Here is a 15,926-nt window from a genome sequence, read left to right as displayed (position 1 = left end):
CCCGTCCCTTCTTCCCCAGGAGGAAGATTCTCTTTTTCTCCTGGGGCCTCAGGAAAAGCTCCCTGTTCTTCCAAGCCAGTCTTCTTCCCCACTGGCTCATCTTGTGGCACAGGGGAACAGCCTACTCCTGCATCTTTTAAGATTTCCTTCTTGAGGGGCAATAAGCCTTCCTGGATCCCTTTACCCATCAGGACTGAATCCCAAGGAACTCTCCCTACCAGTGTCCTGAGCAGTTCAAAGTCCACCCTCCAGAAGACCAAGGTAGCAGTTTTGCTGCCACTCCTTCTGATTTCACCAAGAATCGAGAACTCTGCCATTTCATGATGACTCTGTCCAAGACAGCTCCCAATTTCCACATCTCCCAGAAGTCCTCAGTTTGTGAGCACCAGGTCTAGCTGGGCACCTCCTCTGGTATGCTCTCTTACCAGCTGCATCAGGAAGTTATCTTCCACACACTCTAGAAACATCTCAAACTGCTTCTTCTGCACTGTATTGTAATCCCAGCATATATCAGGGAAGTTGAAGTCCCCCTTGAGAACAAGGGCTGTCAATCACATAGCTTCTGCCAGCCGTTCATAGAATGCCTCATCTGTCTTTTCATCCTGGTTATGTGGTCTATAACAGATCCCCACCAGGATGTCCACTTTGTTGGATTTCCTTTACCCACAGAGATTCAACATTATCATTTCCAGCCTCAAGCTCAACAACATCAAAACAGTCTAACATAGAGAGCCATGCCACCACCCCTCCTTCTTTGCCTGTCTTCATCTGCCCTAGTAATTCCTTGACTGCCGAAAATAATATTATGATGAAAATATTTGTCCCATATGTCCCAGAAAACCTGTTATATTATAAAATTGAGCTCAATATCTTTGAACTGAAGCCAATAGTCTATCCACTAGGGCCCTTTGTATCTGATCCAGACCACATGGATAACAGGAATCTTTTTCTTGATATCAGTGATGAGTAGATCATCAGCATCATGTTTACAAAATTTATAAAGATTACTGGTGAAATAAAGGAGCTACACAATGAAATAAAGAAAAATATTTGCATATATGGAGAGGAGCTTGAGCAAATACATCAGCCTGTCAACATAAAAAATCCTCTTTCAAATTTTTAAATACATAGATTTCCTCATTTAAACAAGCACAATGAAAAGAAGAGGCTCCAGAGATACAGTCTCTAGGCAGAGGTTACTGTGTAAGAGAAATTAGTATTGTGTTAGACTGTTTGAAAGATAAGGGCTCTTCTGAGGTCTCCAAATGGAGATCAGATCAAAATAGCGCTTGAAGGCAATCCCTACAAATGCTGTGAATGTTCCTGTGGGCTGCAAGTGCTTTGGTTCTTCAAAAATAAGCATTGCTGCTGTCATCTCTCTTTGTATTTAGCAGTTCCTTTTTTCTCCCTTGGTCAACTATAAACTGTTTGCTCTCCAGGCCCTACTTGATGTGCTGCTTCTGGCTAGGCATTATGACTGACAGCTTCTCATTAATGGGTATAGGTATTTATGTTTGTTTGTTTGTTTGTTTTTAAAATTAGTGGACACTTTTAAGATTAGATAAAAATATTCCTCTTGCAATGTCTTCATAGAGAAATGCATCTTTGAGATTTATAGCAGAACCAATTTTCTTTTAATAAACAGAGGGGGTACATTGCCTATATCCCAGAATATGCAAATCATTTGGAAAGGTTGGAGGACTTTTCAAGGAAAGAAAAAAAGGCTACATTGCCAGAGGGTGCATAGCTCCTCCTCCCATGCCTGTGAGCCCCGGCCCCATGTGTGGAGAAGCTGTGGGAAGGCTATGGGAGTGAGAACGTGTTAACAGAGGTGTGGGCACTGATGTCATTAGACAACTGTATAACTTCTTTGGCTGGTATTTGCAAAATGAACATCACAGCAAGGGAAAAAGGCCAAATTCCGATCAAAGCTAAAGCTATATAAAACTGGAATAAACCTGTGATGGATGACCTTCACCAGTGATTGTGCTGTATTTAGTCTATCACTTCTGATGAATTTACTCTGCATTTAGAATGCTGAAAGTGAAATCATGATCTACTCTTAAAAAAATTATATGGAAAAAAGGTCTCTTTCACTCTTATTTCCTAGTTTTGCTTATGTTCATTAACCGAAAAAAAATACCAAAACTTCATGAACACTAACAAAATACAACTCAAAAGTTTTAATGTGTACTGATATTAATTTGGAATATACTAGAAATAATATTTTATCTTTAGACCCAAATGCATAATTTGTTTGTATAATCCACGCCAAAGTTATAGACAGGCGTAATAGCTGCACAGAAAACACTCTCAAGGAAAAACCATTTTTCCTTTCAACAATGTATTCTTACAGAATATATGTATAAAAAAAAGTTGCTGATATGCTATCATATATGTATGAAGGACTTAGTTCAAACAATACATGCAGTCACACGTGATGTCATGTGATCCAATCCTTTATAAAGCAATGCTGTTCTTCCTATGGACACAGAACTGGATGTGCCTTATCCAAAGCAATCTAAGGAGATTCCTACCTGTGGAGTGAATCTGCGACATCAGTGCTAGTGCCAGTTTTTTACATGTGAAAATATGACCAATCTATTCCATATCAGGCAGTAATTTTAATTGTATTAATTCTCAAAAGCTGAAGGAGGGAGTGACCCGAACAACATCACAGAGGTTGCTGGTGCTAAAGATATTAGCATCTTTGTTTTCTAATTTAAGATGACATTAGTATGGAATATATTCACTGTGTAAATACAACAGCAGGGATGTTTTAATTTCCTTGGTTTTGATGATGACTTAAAATAATACACAGGGAGCTTTTCTTGGAGTAATGGGAACATTTCTTCTAACATGAAATGTACTGCATTCACAGCAACATGTGTTTGTTCTAGTTCTTTTACAGTGTTTCTAGTTGTGTGCAAGTAACAGCATTGCTGTGTGTCTGAGTGGCCTGATGTGCTAGTAGCATATGTACTTCTGATTCACAATGCCAAGTCTACTAAGAAAGACCATTTTAAAATATTTTAAGCAGCATTTGCATATTTTTGCAAGAAGAAAATGCACAGGCAGAGGAATCAGGTATAGGTAACCTGCAAGGAATGTAGGGATGCTGCTAGGCTGTGTAGAGATGGGATCAGTAAGGCCAAGGCCCAACTGGAACTGGACTTGGCAAGGGGCACAAAGAAGGATAACAAAGTCATCTATAAGTACATCAACAGGAAAAGGAAAGTCCAGGAGGTGTACCCCCTCAGTGAGCAATACAAGCAAGCTAGGAAGAGTGGACAAGGAGAAGGCTCAGATATTCAACATTTTTTGCCTCAGTTTTCACTAGCAATTGCTCTACGCACAGGCCTTGAGAGGGTGGCTTGGAAAGTGGGCAATGGGAGTGTTGTCCTTCCTGCTGTAAGAGAAGATCAGGTTCATGACTGCCTGAGGAACTTGAACATCCGTAAGTCTAATGGGTCCTGATGGGATGCATCCCAGAGTCCTGAGGGAATTGGCTGAGGTAGTCCCCAGACCACTTTCAGTGGTATTTGAATACTTGTGGCAGTGAGGTGAAGTCCCTGGTGACAGGAAAAAAAAAGGCAATGTTGTACCCATTTTTAAGAAGAGTAGAAAGGACACTGTAGGGAACTACCAACCTGTCAGCCTCACATCTGTGCTGTGAAAGATCACTGAGCAGATCACCCTGGAAGCTATGCTAAGGCACATGGAAGAGAGGGTGGTGACATGGGGTAACCAGCATGACTTCACCAAGGGCAAGTCCTCTCTGACCAGCACAGTGGCCTTCCATGATGGTGTTACTGCATCAATGGACAAGGGAAGAGCCACTCATGATCTATCTGGACTTCAGTATGACCTTTGACATGGTCCCCCATAACATCCTTCTCTGGAAGGAAAGATATGGATTTGATGGGTGGACAGTTGAATGGATAACAAGCTGGGTGCAAGGTTATTCCCAGAGAGTGGTAGTCATGGCTGAATATATGGATGTATATTAGTGATGAGTAGTGTCCCTCAGGAGCCTGTACTGGGATCAGTGCTCTTTAACATCTTAATGACATCGACAGTGAGAGCAAGTGCACCCTCAGCAAGTTTGTGGATGACACCAAGCTGTGTGGTGCAGTAGACATGCCCAAGGGATGTGATTCCATCCAGAGAGACCTAGACAGGCTGAGAAATGGGGACAGATGAACCTCATGATGTTCAGTAAATCCAAGTGCATGTCTTGAACTTGGATCATGGCAGCTCTTACTATCTATACAACCTGGGGGATGTAAGGATAGAGCACAACCCTGATGAAAAGGACTTGAGGGTACTGGTGGATGGTAAGCTAGACATAAACCAGAAATGTGCCCTTGCAGCCCAGAAAGCCAACTGTATCTTGGGCTGCAACTAAAGAAGCATGGCCAGCAGGGCAAGGGAGGTGATCCTGACCCTCTACTCTATGCTAGCGAGACTTCATCTGGAGTACTGCGTCCAGATGTGGAGTCCTCAGTACAAGAGATGTGGACCTGTCGGAGAGGGTCCAGAGGAGGGTCACAAAAATGATCCAAGGGATGGAACACCTCTCCTACAAGGACAGGCTGAGAGACCTGGGACTGTTCAGGATGGAGAAGGGAAGACTCTCAGGAGACCCAGTAGTGGACTTTCAGTATCAAAAGGGGGGATTTTAAGAAAGAAAGAGTCAGAATCTTTGGCAGGGTCTGTTGTGATAGGACAAGGAGAAATGGTTTCAAACTAGAAGAAGGCAGATTTAAATTGGACATAAGAAAAAAGATTTTACAGTAAGAGTAATGGAGCAGGTTGCCCAGAGACATGGTGGATGCCCCATCCCTGGAGACATTCAAGGCCAGGCTGGACAAGGCTCCAAGCAGTCTGATCTAGCTGTAGATGTACTTGTTCACTGCAGGGGAGATGGACTAGATGACCTTTAAAGTTCAACACATTCCATGATTCTATGATTTTTGGTGGTGGAAGTAAGCTATTATAGAGACTTGTTTAAGCTTCATATTTGGAAAATGTACATGTACATGAAGATATCTGATCTGATTAAAAGGCTTTTATTAGGAGACTAAGTTCTTTATGTACATGGTGAATACTGCCTTGCCGTGTACAGTGAAGGCACTACTTCATTTTTAGCTATATAAAAAACTAGTTAGTTCTGGAGAGTGATACAGTGCTCTTACAGGGAGCAGGCTAGAGATCCTCACTGGCAAATACTAAATATGATGTGTGTCATTGACTCAGACATCAGAGCAACTCCATATACTTGGGCTTCAGCATGCTAAGTTCCCAGGAGGAAGAGAAAATTCCTCTGTAGTTCAGACACCTTGCTCTGTGTGAGGCAGGTGTAGGTTTACATCTTCCCCCATCAAATCCAGTCCTCCTATATAAAGACCATTTTTTCATGAATGCAGGCTGTAGTTTTATAATGCCTATCAAAAATATCATAAAGACTATCACAAGAATACGGAGGAATGTAGCTGAGAGTTAGGCCATACTGCTTTTAAGAAAATAAGAGCTTAGATTAATGTTCAAGTGTGTTTATGGCATTCTGTACTTCAAACATTAAAAAGTCTAAGAAATATGAAATATGTAACAAGCCCTTTATTAGTTCAATCAGAATTCATAGTATTGAGCTAATGAACATGTTGAAACCTGTGTGCAATCTAGCTCTATGAGAAACTCTAAAAACAAAACCTGACCCAGAATAACAACAAAAATACAAAGATATGTACTAAGTGTGTGTGCTTTTTTTTTTTAAGTACCTTGCCTAGGGACATTTTATTAACATAATTATGTCTGTCTGTAACCAAAAAAAGGCAAACCAAAAGAAGGTGAAAACATTACCCTGGCAACTTGAAGAACGATGTGTGGACTCTGAAAATACAGAACACCTGATATTTGTTTTTGTATACAACCTAATGAGCTGTGGAGCCAGATGGTCTGATTTTGTTCATGATGCTAGGTTTCTGAGTGGTATACATATTCATTCAATAAAAGCCAGAAGAAATCTGCTTCAGCAATGTTTTCTACGAACTAGAAGTTATACTGGGAGATAAAGCAGTTTTAAATGGGCAACTTGTTTGTTTAAAGAACTTATGCCTTCTGAAATTAGGCTAAATGTAAGGTTGTTTAACAAGGCAAGTCTTGTAAATTTAAGGGTACTCATACACAAAAGTAATTAATCAAAGGTATGGGTCTAGAGATGAGAAGAAGAGAGATGCTCCATTCTAAAAGGTGCCCTATTTTTTCCTCTCCACCTAGGACAGCTCTGCTTTTTCTAATCTGTTAATGCATTCCAGCTCCATCTCTGTTCTCTAAAAAACAGTATACTTCCTCATATAACAGATGCTGTGACAAGTAAATTCTCAAGGAGAAAAATTTACACCAGAGTAACAACATAAATGCCAGAAAGAGAAACAATACAGTTGCTGAAAAATGATTCACTAGACATTTAATGTTTCTCAAGTATATACACTTCCCAGAAAATTAGCAATTCCAAAACTCTCAAACATGAGGCATATTTGAATATTCTATGTACATCTGTAAAAAATATACTTACAATCCAATGTATGAATTGCTTAAAATATCAAACTTTTGCTTGCCTCTATTCTTGGTAATCCACAAAAGGTGATTTTGTTTTAGATTAAGGATCAACTCAACCTGCTAGGACAATAACGTCTTGTATTTCCCCGCCTTTTAGGGTTTCATGTCCTAAGCTTCCAATTAAACCCATATCTGGAGTGTTATTTCACACAGGAATAGGACCACTTTGATGGAAAAGAAGCTGCAAAGCTACAGAAATTCAAGAGAATCAATATTCAGGTATTTGGTTTCAACTACTTTCCTGTATATTTAATTATGGATTTCTTTATTAGGGCAATATTGGATATGGAAGGTCATTTTGGGAAGGCTATTCTCTTCAGACTTCTAGCAGTTGTTAGAACAGAATATCCAACATCATTTTAACACACTGTGGTCATGTTAACATTTCACAGATGCATATGTAGGTGTGTCCAGAGGATATGTCCCCTGACTCTTTCTAATCATATCTTAAAAGGAGTATAGGATGATAATGGACCATCTCAGACAGCCTGTAGAGATGACAATAATCCTGTCTCTGTAAAACTTCCCTTCCTTGTGTGAAGTGTACTGAAAATATCTACCAGAAGCCACTATCCTTATGCATTTAAATGCGAAAGCTAATTCCAGCAGAGCTGGGAGATTTGGTGTTTTACTGTACTTCACTAGCACAACTGATATCAGACTCCAGTCTGCTTTCATGGTTTTTATAGCAGAGCTCAGCACTCCAAACTTAATATCCACACTTTTTTACCTTTGGTCTTATGCGTTAGTGCATACCTCATTGATTTCTGGAAGAAAAAATGGAGTTGAAAGTACATTTCTAGTCTTTCCATTGGATTTGCAGAAGTGAAGGACTCTGTGAAGCTGTTCACTGAAGAAACTGCCTTTAAGACATCAGCAAGAGTTTCAGAGAATTATGGACTTGAGTTTTTCCCTTGAATGATAACTAGTGATTACTTCCCTTTTTTTTTTTTTAAATAAAAAGGAATCATAGATTTCCAGTTTGATTTGATGTGTTAGAATTCCCAGAGATATCCGTGACAATGCAATATTAGCTGCAATTTCAGTGATGCTTCAGAATTGTTATTAAAATTGTCTACATTTTGGCTATCTGAATAAAATTTCATTCTAGCCTCTTCTAAAGTTGACCTTTTATTATTCTCATTTTCCGAGCTAGTAAAGATAAACTACATGCCTGTGCTGAACAACTCAACGGTAGTGATGCTATGGTTCACGGACCCCTATCCATTTTCGTTTTAGCATCAGCAAACAAATTCCACTGCCAAAGTCTAAACCACTCATTTTAAGTCCAGTATAATTATCTTTCTCATTAAGTGCTAGGTGAGTAGAATAGAGAGCATTGTTAATCAGTGATGTCAATGCCCTAAAAGGGCTCACAGTGACAGAAGGAAACTAAATGGAACCAGAAAAATCAAGGCTACACAGATAGTTGGCAACTTTTAATGTTCCCCGGGCCAGTCAGGAATGTACAAACATGTCCATGTATAATTGATAAAGATTTTTTCTAGTTTATCTCTAAATAAATAACTCAGTTTTGCCTTCAGTTTGGTAAAGCCTTGGAGTCTCATTGTGATTCCTGATCTAGAATAAAGAGGAAGAAGGTGTTAGCAAATGCCCATTTATATTTTAAAGAATTTTTGAACAGATTATTAATCAACCCACCTGCTGTTTTCAAGGGTAAATTTTCAGCTTGTATGAGTTCAGAAAAAAGCTTTAACATATGACTCAAGATTACCTTCAAGTTAAAAGCAAAACCAATTAAAAAATCCTAGACTACAAAAATTGCTATTTTTAAGCTTCACAGAGAATTTTTGAGGTTGGTGTTGTGATTCAGAAGGCATTAACATCCAAATGATTAGGATAAACCATTACTAGACATTGGTTACAAGGTAGGGGATAGGATGAAAGAAGAAAGGCAGGCGCAGAAGCAGACCTTAATGCTGGATGTACCTTTGGTAATGAGAATATTTATTTGGAAACAAGTCTCAGCTGTTAATCTGAAGTAATTCTGACTACACTGTCTGGAAACATGTCCATTTGAAAAAGTAATGACTGAAAGAGGCTCCATTCCTCTCTCTCTCCTTCATGTGACATATTTTGGCTGGTCTCATTCCATTGGAGCTCAGGGTACAGGCAGGGATTTGTTAACTTGAACCTACATCTTGAGCACTAGGAGAAGAAAGACAGACAGCCTATAGACTGATGGTTTGTTTTGTTGTTTACAGACTGTAAAACTGTTGGAAGGGCAAGTGCAGGAGACAGACTCTTGTTTGGTTTTGCTTTGGCTGAAGCTGAATAGAAAGTCTCTGAGTAAATTTGAAATCTTGGAGAGACAATGTTCTCTGTTGAACATGTGGCTTCCACCAAGTTTTCATCTATCTGCATGGCCCTGACTCAGACAGGAGGACTTTAAGAACTCCCCATCTCCATAAAAAGTCCTGGTATCTGCTAAGGCGGGAAAATCCAAACATCTTTCACTGGCAGTTTAGCAAGAGCCAGAGGGCTACATCATATAGCAAAAAGGATAATCCAGCTCTCATTTTCCATTCAAACAACCACTGCTCTGAAAACAGCAGCACCACTCTGCTGTGAGAAGGAATATGAGTCACTGAGGAGAAACTTGCTGCATTGTATGGCTCCCCAGGAGGCCTTTGTTAGAAATGGGTTGTATTGTAAAACGGCTGGATGTTTCAGCAGGCAAGGCTGGCATTAAAGAAGGAAAATTAAGGAGAGTTAAACTACTAATCTACTAGGAAATATGGCCAGTAAGACGATCTATGTAGAATAAATTATTCATTAATTTAAGCTTTCATTTGTTAAGGAACATCAGACCAACCAAAGCACTGCTGTTCTTAGCTGAGAAGTTTTTACAGGAAAATCAAGGTTTTGATCTGACCCCGAACTTTTCAAAGGTCTTGTCAAGTAACTAGCTAATTAACAGAAAATCTCTGTTATTTAACTTAATCCAGGACCTAGATCTCTCCTTATATTCTTATTTTCCTTTATTCCCATGCTTGAACTTAAATTTGGCCAGTAAAATTCTTTTGTTTAAGTCTATGTCTTGTCCTGATATCTCCACTCTCACATTGGAAACCACTAGCAAAAGAAAAAGTAAAAAAAAAAAATAGTAAAAATACCCACATATATATTATCTGCACATTCATTACCAGGCACCAGGAGAAGGCCCAAACAATGGAAGAGAAAACAACATGGCTTTTTTCAATTAAAGAGATAAGGAAATGTACATTTAAAAGCAGAACATTCTAAACAAAAAAAAAGTTTATTTCAAGGGCATCAAATGCCTGAAAACACGAATGAAGAATTTCTAATGTCTGTTTTAAGTTTTTGTTTTAATACTAATGAAGAGATAGGAAAGCTAGTATTCAGGTTAAGGCATGCTCCAGAGGTGCTAAAGCACTGACAATGGAAGAAAGACACCATCAACTACCTGATCTTTGTCAAACTTCATTCTGTCCAGGGTGTGTCTACTTCATAGTGGCATCTCTAAAATATACAAAAATATTCAGAACAGGTCCATAAAAACATTAGAGATATTCACACGCAAATCTCAAACCCAGCTCCTTATCTGTCTTCCAATTAAAGAGCTACATGAAAAAAAAAAAGACATGGAGATTTAATCATTTGGATTTCAGCTTAAACTGATAATACTCACCAAGATTAATTTCAAAACTCAAGTGAGAAATCAAATAAAGCACCTCAATGAGGAAAAAATATAAAACTGAGTGAAAAAGTGGAAACATACATGATCTTAAAGGAAACAGGAACATTCTAGAAACACTGTAGTTGATTAAATGCCAAAACTACAGCTGGAAAGAAAATATGCTGTCTACTCATGGCAAAGTAAATCAGGAAAGTAAAAGCAGAAGTTGGAATTAAAAAAACAACGCATAGTGAAAAAACAACAATTCAGGAGGAAAGAAAATGCAGGAATAACATCAAGAAGTAAAGAAATAAAATAATAATGTAGCAGTGATATCAGTACATCGAGCAGAAATTATGCAGAAAAGGAAGAGTAGCTTATGCTGTGTGTGTTCTGTGGGTTAAAAAAAATGACACAGTACAGGAAAGAAGATAAAGTCACATTCAGTTTCTAGGTTATTAAGAGGGATGTGGTATTCAGCATCATCTTTGAAGATAAAATTATTAAAATCAGGAGCACTTGTGTTCAAGAATGCAAAACAGACAGCTAAGCATATCATATTAACAGTAGTTTTAAATACATCTTCAAAAATAGGGCCATCCTAAAAGTCAGGTTGACAGCTAGTATGCAGTTATTCACAACAGAGGGAAATGACCTAAATGCTTATGACCTGATGAATCCAGGTGAAGTAGGAGATGAGTTAATATGGAATGCAAAAGATAACAGATGAAAAGATGGGAGTATAATTATTGCTTGTTAACATCGTGTTATAGAAAACAGGTCTTGCTAAATGAAACTGCTTTCACCAGTTAAACTACAGGTTTGGTTGGGGTAAAGCAGAGAGGACTTACAAGAACTTGATTTGGTAAAGCATAACAGTTCATGAAAAAATAATACTATGCAATATCATTAACATGACAAATATGCAGTTTAAGAAAGCTTACTGATAGACATCAAAGTAGAGGTCACTGAAAAATAAAGATGGAATGAGGATGTTTTTAGTTCACTACAAAGACTGTGTTTGTCCAGTGATAATCAGATATTTTATTTATGATTTGGAGGTAGAGTTGCTGCAAATGAAAGAATGTTCTCATAAAAATGGCTACACTGGTGATGTTGAGCTATAACCTAGTGATGTTTTAACTCTACTTGCCAAAATGCAAACCACAGTGTCACCCAGAGACCACAAGCATAAGGAGTCTTGGAAATTAGATTAACAGAGTTAGATCAGAAGGCTTCATTCTGTATCTCTGCAAGTTTACTCTCACATCAGGATGTCACCCTGCCAGGACATCTCCCTGTTGCCTCAGCTTGACTTCTTATGAGGGAAAGAACTACTCTAAGGTTGCTTTTCAGACTGTTACGTGTGGGAAAAACACCTAGCAGTATGCTGTCCCTTTTCAGATCAGTCTAAGGGATACCAAGAATCACTTCTGTTAAAATTCTGGACTGATTTGGAAATGCAGAGGTTTAACATAAAAACTAATTACCTCAAAGAGTAATAAAGCTGTATGTATCAGTTGAGCTACAATCAGAACATTTAGCTATTGTCATGGTTTTGTGATTTTCGGTTATTGGTATTCCACATCATAACATCATGTAGTGGATATACCTGGTTCTCAGAAGAGAAGGACTACTACAGTCCCCATGGTACTTTTCTCCTCTGTTACCATTTTCCAGCCGGAGGGGACAGATAAAAGCTCGCAGTATAAAAACTTGCAGATCACGAGGCCTCGTCCCTTTTCCGCCCGTCTCTCGTCTTGGCAGCACCTCGCTCTCCAGCTGTCTTATCGTCGGTATTAGAGTAAGGCCTACCTTGATTTTGGGACATTCTCTCTCTCTGTATTGGATTTATCAGCTTAAATTGTAATTATATTGTATTATAGTGTGTTGTTTTGCATTTCGATATCTTATTTAGTAAATTAGTTTGTTTCTCCTCAGATTGTTGCCGCTGTTCTTTGCTCTCAGGGCCATCTCCTTACCCTTTTCCCCTTTTCCCTTTTTCCTGGGGCATGGGCCCGTGGGTCCCCCGTCCCCTTCGTCACGGAACCGTGCCGAACGCCCGTAAACCGTTGACAGCTATTAATCTGTAACTACTCTGATCAGGACAATCTTAAGGTCTACAGTTAAGCAGTATCAGACTTTACGAGCTCAGTATTTTCAACCCACTACAGTTATCACTTCTGATAGACCGTTCCTGAATGAGAGACTGTACCTTTTATTTCTCAAAGGGAAAAGACATTACGGGAGAAAGAAAACAGGACACATGTTCAAGGGCCAAAAAGGTGAAGGCAGACATAGTATTACAGACCACTTTTAGGCACCCTTTATGATCAGCTGACTCATGCTAACAAGCCAGACTACATCCTCTTCAACAGGCCATGTCTATCTCCTCACTGCAGACAAAGATCTGGATTTCGCTTTATGAGTAGAAGACTTTGGCATGCATCTTGGTTAACAAGTTTTAAAACAAACCTTTCCTACTGCCAGCACTTTCAAAAAATGCAAAGGCTCAACAAAAAGCTAATGAGAATGGTGGTTTTGTTTCATCAAATATATTTTAAAAGAAGATGTAATTGATAGCTCTGTCCTACAGTGTGGATCCTGAGTGTATATCTCTTATTACCTTGCTTGTTATTTACAAACACAAATGTAATTTAAATAGGTGAAAAGCTTATATTTCTTTATTTCCTCCAGGTTAATCTCCTTGTCTCAGTCTGAAACTAGATTAATTGTATTTTACAATACAAAGTACTTATCCGTTTGTTCTACCTTCTGTTCTGCGTCATTCAGACTAATGGGTATCATGGCAGGACTGCACAGCTGCATCTGAAAATATTGCCTCAGGAGTCTGTCTGTTTCTTTTAAATGAAATAAAGGCAGCAAAGGATAGAACTGAAAATGGAGGCAAAGTAAATCACTGCCTTCGTGATAGGAGATGCCTTCCAGAACTCCTATTCATCAGCTAATTAGTTTTCTTTATGTACAATGCCCTAAAACTTCAACAATCTTTAAGAGTGCATTTCTGTTAATCTTCATAGCATTTAATCATAGATCAGTTAAATCTACTTTAAAAGCTAATACTGTAGTACAGTTCAATCAGTAAAAATTAATATCAATTATTACAAAGATATTTCAAGTATTGCACATTTTATATAATCTACCTCCTCTCTGGGAAGAAACTTGGATATAAAATTTATCTAGATTTCAACAAGAGTTGGGGTAAAATGAGAGGAAGAGCAGGAGAGAAACAGCGAGCAGTACCAGCAAGCAAGAGAGCAGCTCTAGCAAGCTCTTTTCTATGCAAACCACACATCACACTGCAATGCTGAGACTTGCCAACAAGAAGTATTCACAAGTATTGAAATAAAAATTTAACATTCAAATCCTGTTGATGGAAAGGAAAGAAACATGAGTTATTCTGGTCCCATTTCTTTATCTCTTCTATCAGCTTTTCAAACTTTAGAATAGTAATTCAGTATAAGACATTATTTTATTTTGGAAATGTATCTTACTATCATGCTGCACAGCAAGTGCTGATCAACTTGGAAAAAAAAATTCACTCAATAGCCCCCCCATTGCTGTCACTTTTCACAGAGGATATTAACATGATCTGTCTGCCTTATTCTGCCTTCAAATAACTGTTGATTACTCATCTATGATGCAACTGCCAACATTACATCCTATTTTATTATAATCATACTACCTACTATGGTAGCATACCTGTACATTGAAATAAACAGCAGTGTTTTTATCACAGTGGTTTACCTACAGAATAAAGCTAGCACCTCTTGATTGCCAGCTTTTTGCACCATGTATCCTCCTGAAGAAGATAGGCAAAGATAATAGAGAAGCAACAACAGGATCTATGTGGTTTTATGGTCATTGACTGTGTGTGGGCTAGTTGGCAGGGAAAATGGTGCTGCATTTTAATCAAGATCTTCTGGATTCTGCAGGGAGCTTAGTGCCCAATACAAAATAGATATCAAATGTAAGATATGCACCCAAGGATCAAGAATACTGCTTCATGAGTTGCAGAGATTTCCACCATGAAGCACTAACCCACACTTCTACAGTCAAGAAAACAGCCTCCAGGCTGCAGAAAGTGTTATCTTCATTCTACTGTTGTTCTCTTTCCTTCACAATTACTTGGTATTAAAAGTATGTTTGTAACATTAGTGCTTGCAGCAATCACTAAAATACAGAAGGGAAAGGCACCAATGAAGATAAATACATTAGATCCATGCATTTGAGAGGAATAAAATCAAATGAAGTTTAAGAAAACATTTAAAATACTTTTAAATAATATTTGCTAAGTGCTCAAATTTCAGAGTGATTAGTGTGATACAGATTAGACTAAACACATGGGAGAAAAAAGATTGAATTGATGTTTAATATTAAAGTTCTTTTTCTAAAAGGATATGACTTAGTAAACAGACAGCATTACAATTGTAAGTGACTGAACAATTCATTAACCTTGTCCAAGATTTCTAGACACAGAAACTTGTTAATGAAGACAAAATCCAGGGAATGGAACAGAGCGTAGATAAGTTGTACTTCGAAATGAAATGCAATCTGCTAACTGGCAGAGTAATACGAGATTTGAAGAGTTTACTGGAGAGGTTATACATTCTACTTTATTGGAAGTTTCAAAGCAAAGTTAAGTAACTTCAGTTTCACAACCATAAGGGATTACTCATCATTAAATCAAAAGAAGAAAAAAGGACTTCTATACAGCAGTATTACAGAATACACATCTGTATCTAAAGAAAACAAAATATTAATCAGATTGGCATAGAAAGGCAAAGACAGGAACATTTTAGAGTAACTGAATCTTTCCCAAACTACTTTAAAAAAAAAAAAACTTCCTAATTTCTATCTTTAGAAAAATAAAAAGGAGGCTAATAAAGTAAAAAAAAAACATACTAACAGATGTTAAAAGCATATTTTTAACATGACAAAATAAAAATACTTCTAAAATGTGCTAATACGTACCTACAACTCAAACAACCATTCAGGCAACTCAACTAGCATAAATTAGTACACTTGTGTGCATCTCAGATTTACTTACCAAGAGGTATCATATAAGAATAAAGCCATATTTTTTTCTGTGCTTCTAGAATGAAGTAATGTCAGCATAAAACACTCAGGAGCCATCCTGAAGACCTGAAAAGTTGTGGAAGATAGCAGTGAAAACTGTTAGAACTGAAAAAGTTGTCTTATAATGGAAAATTGAAGGAAAAAAAATACCAGTTACACTTAACAACATTAATGCTGAAAAAATCCTGGTTACATTGTAAAAATAACTTCATTACTATGTAGTAGTATAGGACTATAGTAGTTAAAAAGAGAGAGGGAGAAAGGCAGAGAAAAAAAACAATGCAGCTCTAGCAGATATACTCAAATTGTAAGCTGCAATCAGTCACTGACACAGCTGTTCTACATTCTTGTCAGAGTCCGAATCAGGACTATATACACTTCCAGAGGATGTGCAGTGGATTTTGGTGAACACTTATCACTAGGAGCAATACAATACATGTGCCTTCTGGCATAATGTTTAGGTACATCTTTCATAACAATATAAATGGAGACTAGATCAGTTCTAGCAACCAACATTTCCTCCATTTGACCATGCTTCTGTTGC

At 38.0% G+C, this 15,926-nt stretch overlaps 1 long non-coding RNA gene across 1 annotated transcript; it reads right to left on the bottom strand.

Annotated features, from left to right (window-relative positions):
- On the bottom strand, window positions 8,060–15,635 carry LOC110390332. Its single transcript, XR_002433702.1, has 3 exons — window positions 15,354–15,635; window positions 10,070–10,125; window positions 8,060–8,202 (listed from the first exon to the last, which is right to left on the bottom strand). It is a non-coding gene; the product is annotated as an uncharacterized LOC110390332 (long non-coding RNA).

This window comes from Numida meleagris, chromosome Z (assembly GCF_002078875.1).
Source record: "Numida meleagris isolate 19003 breed g44 Domestic line chromosome Z, NumMel1.0, whole genome shotgun sequence".
Lineage (NCBI taxonomy): Eukaryota > Metazoa > Chordata > Aves > Galliformes > Numididae > Numida > Numida meleagris.
Note: the sequence above shows the minus strand (reverse complement) of the source record. Positions and strands in the feature narration are given on the sequence as shown.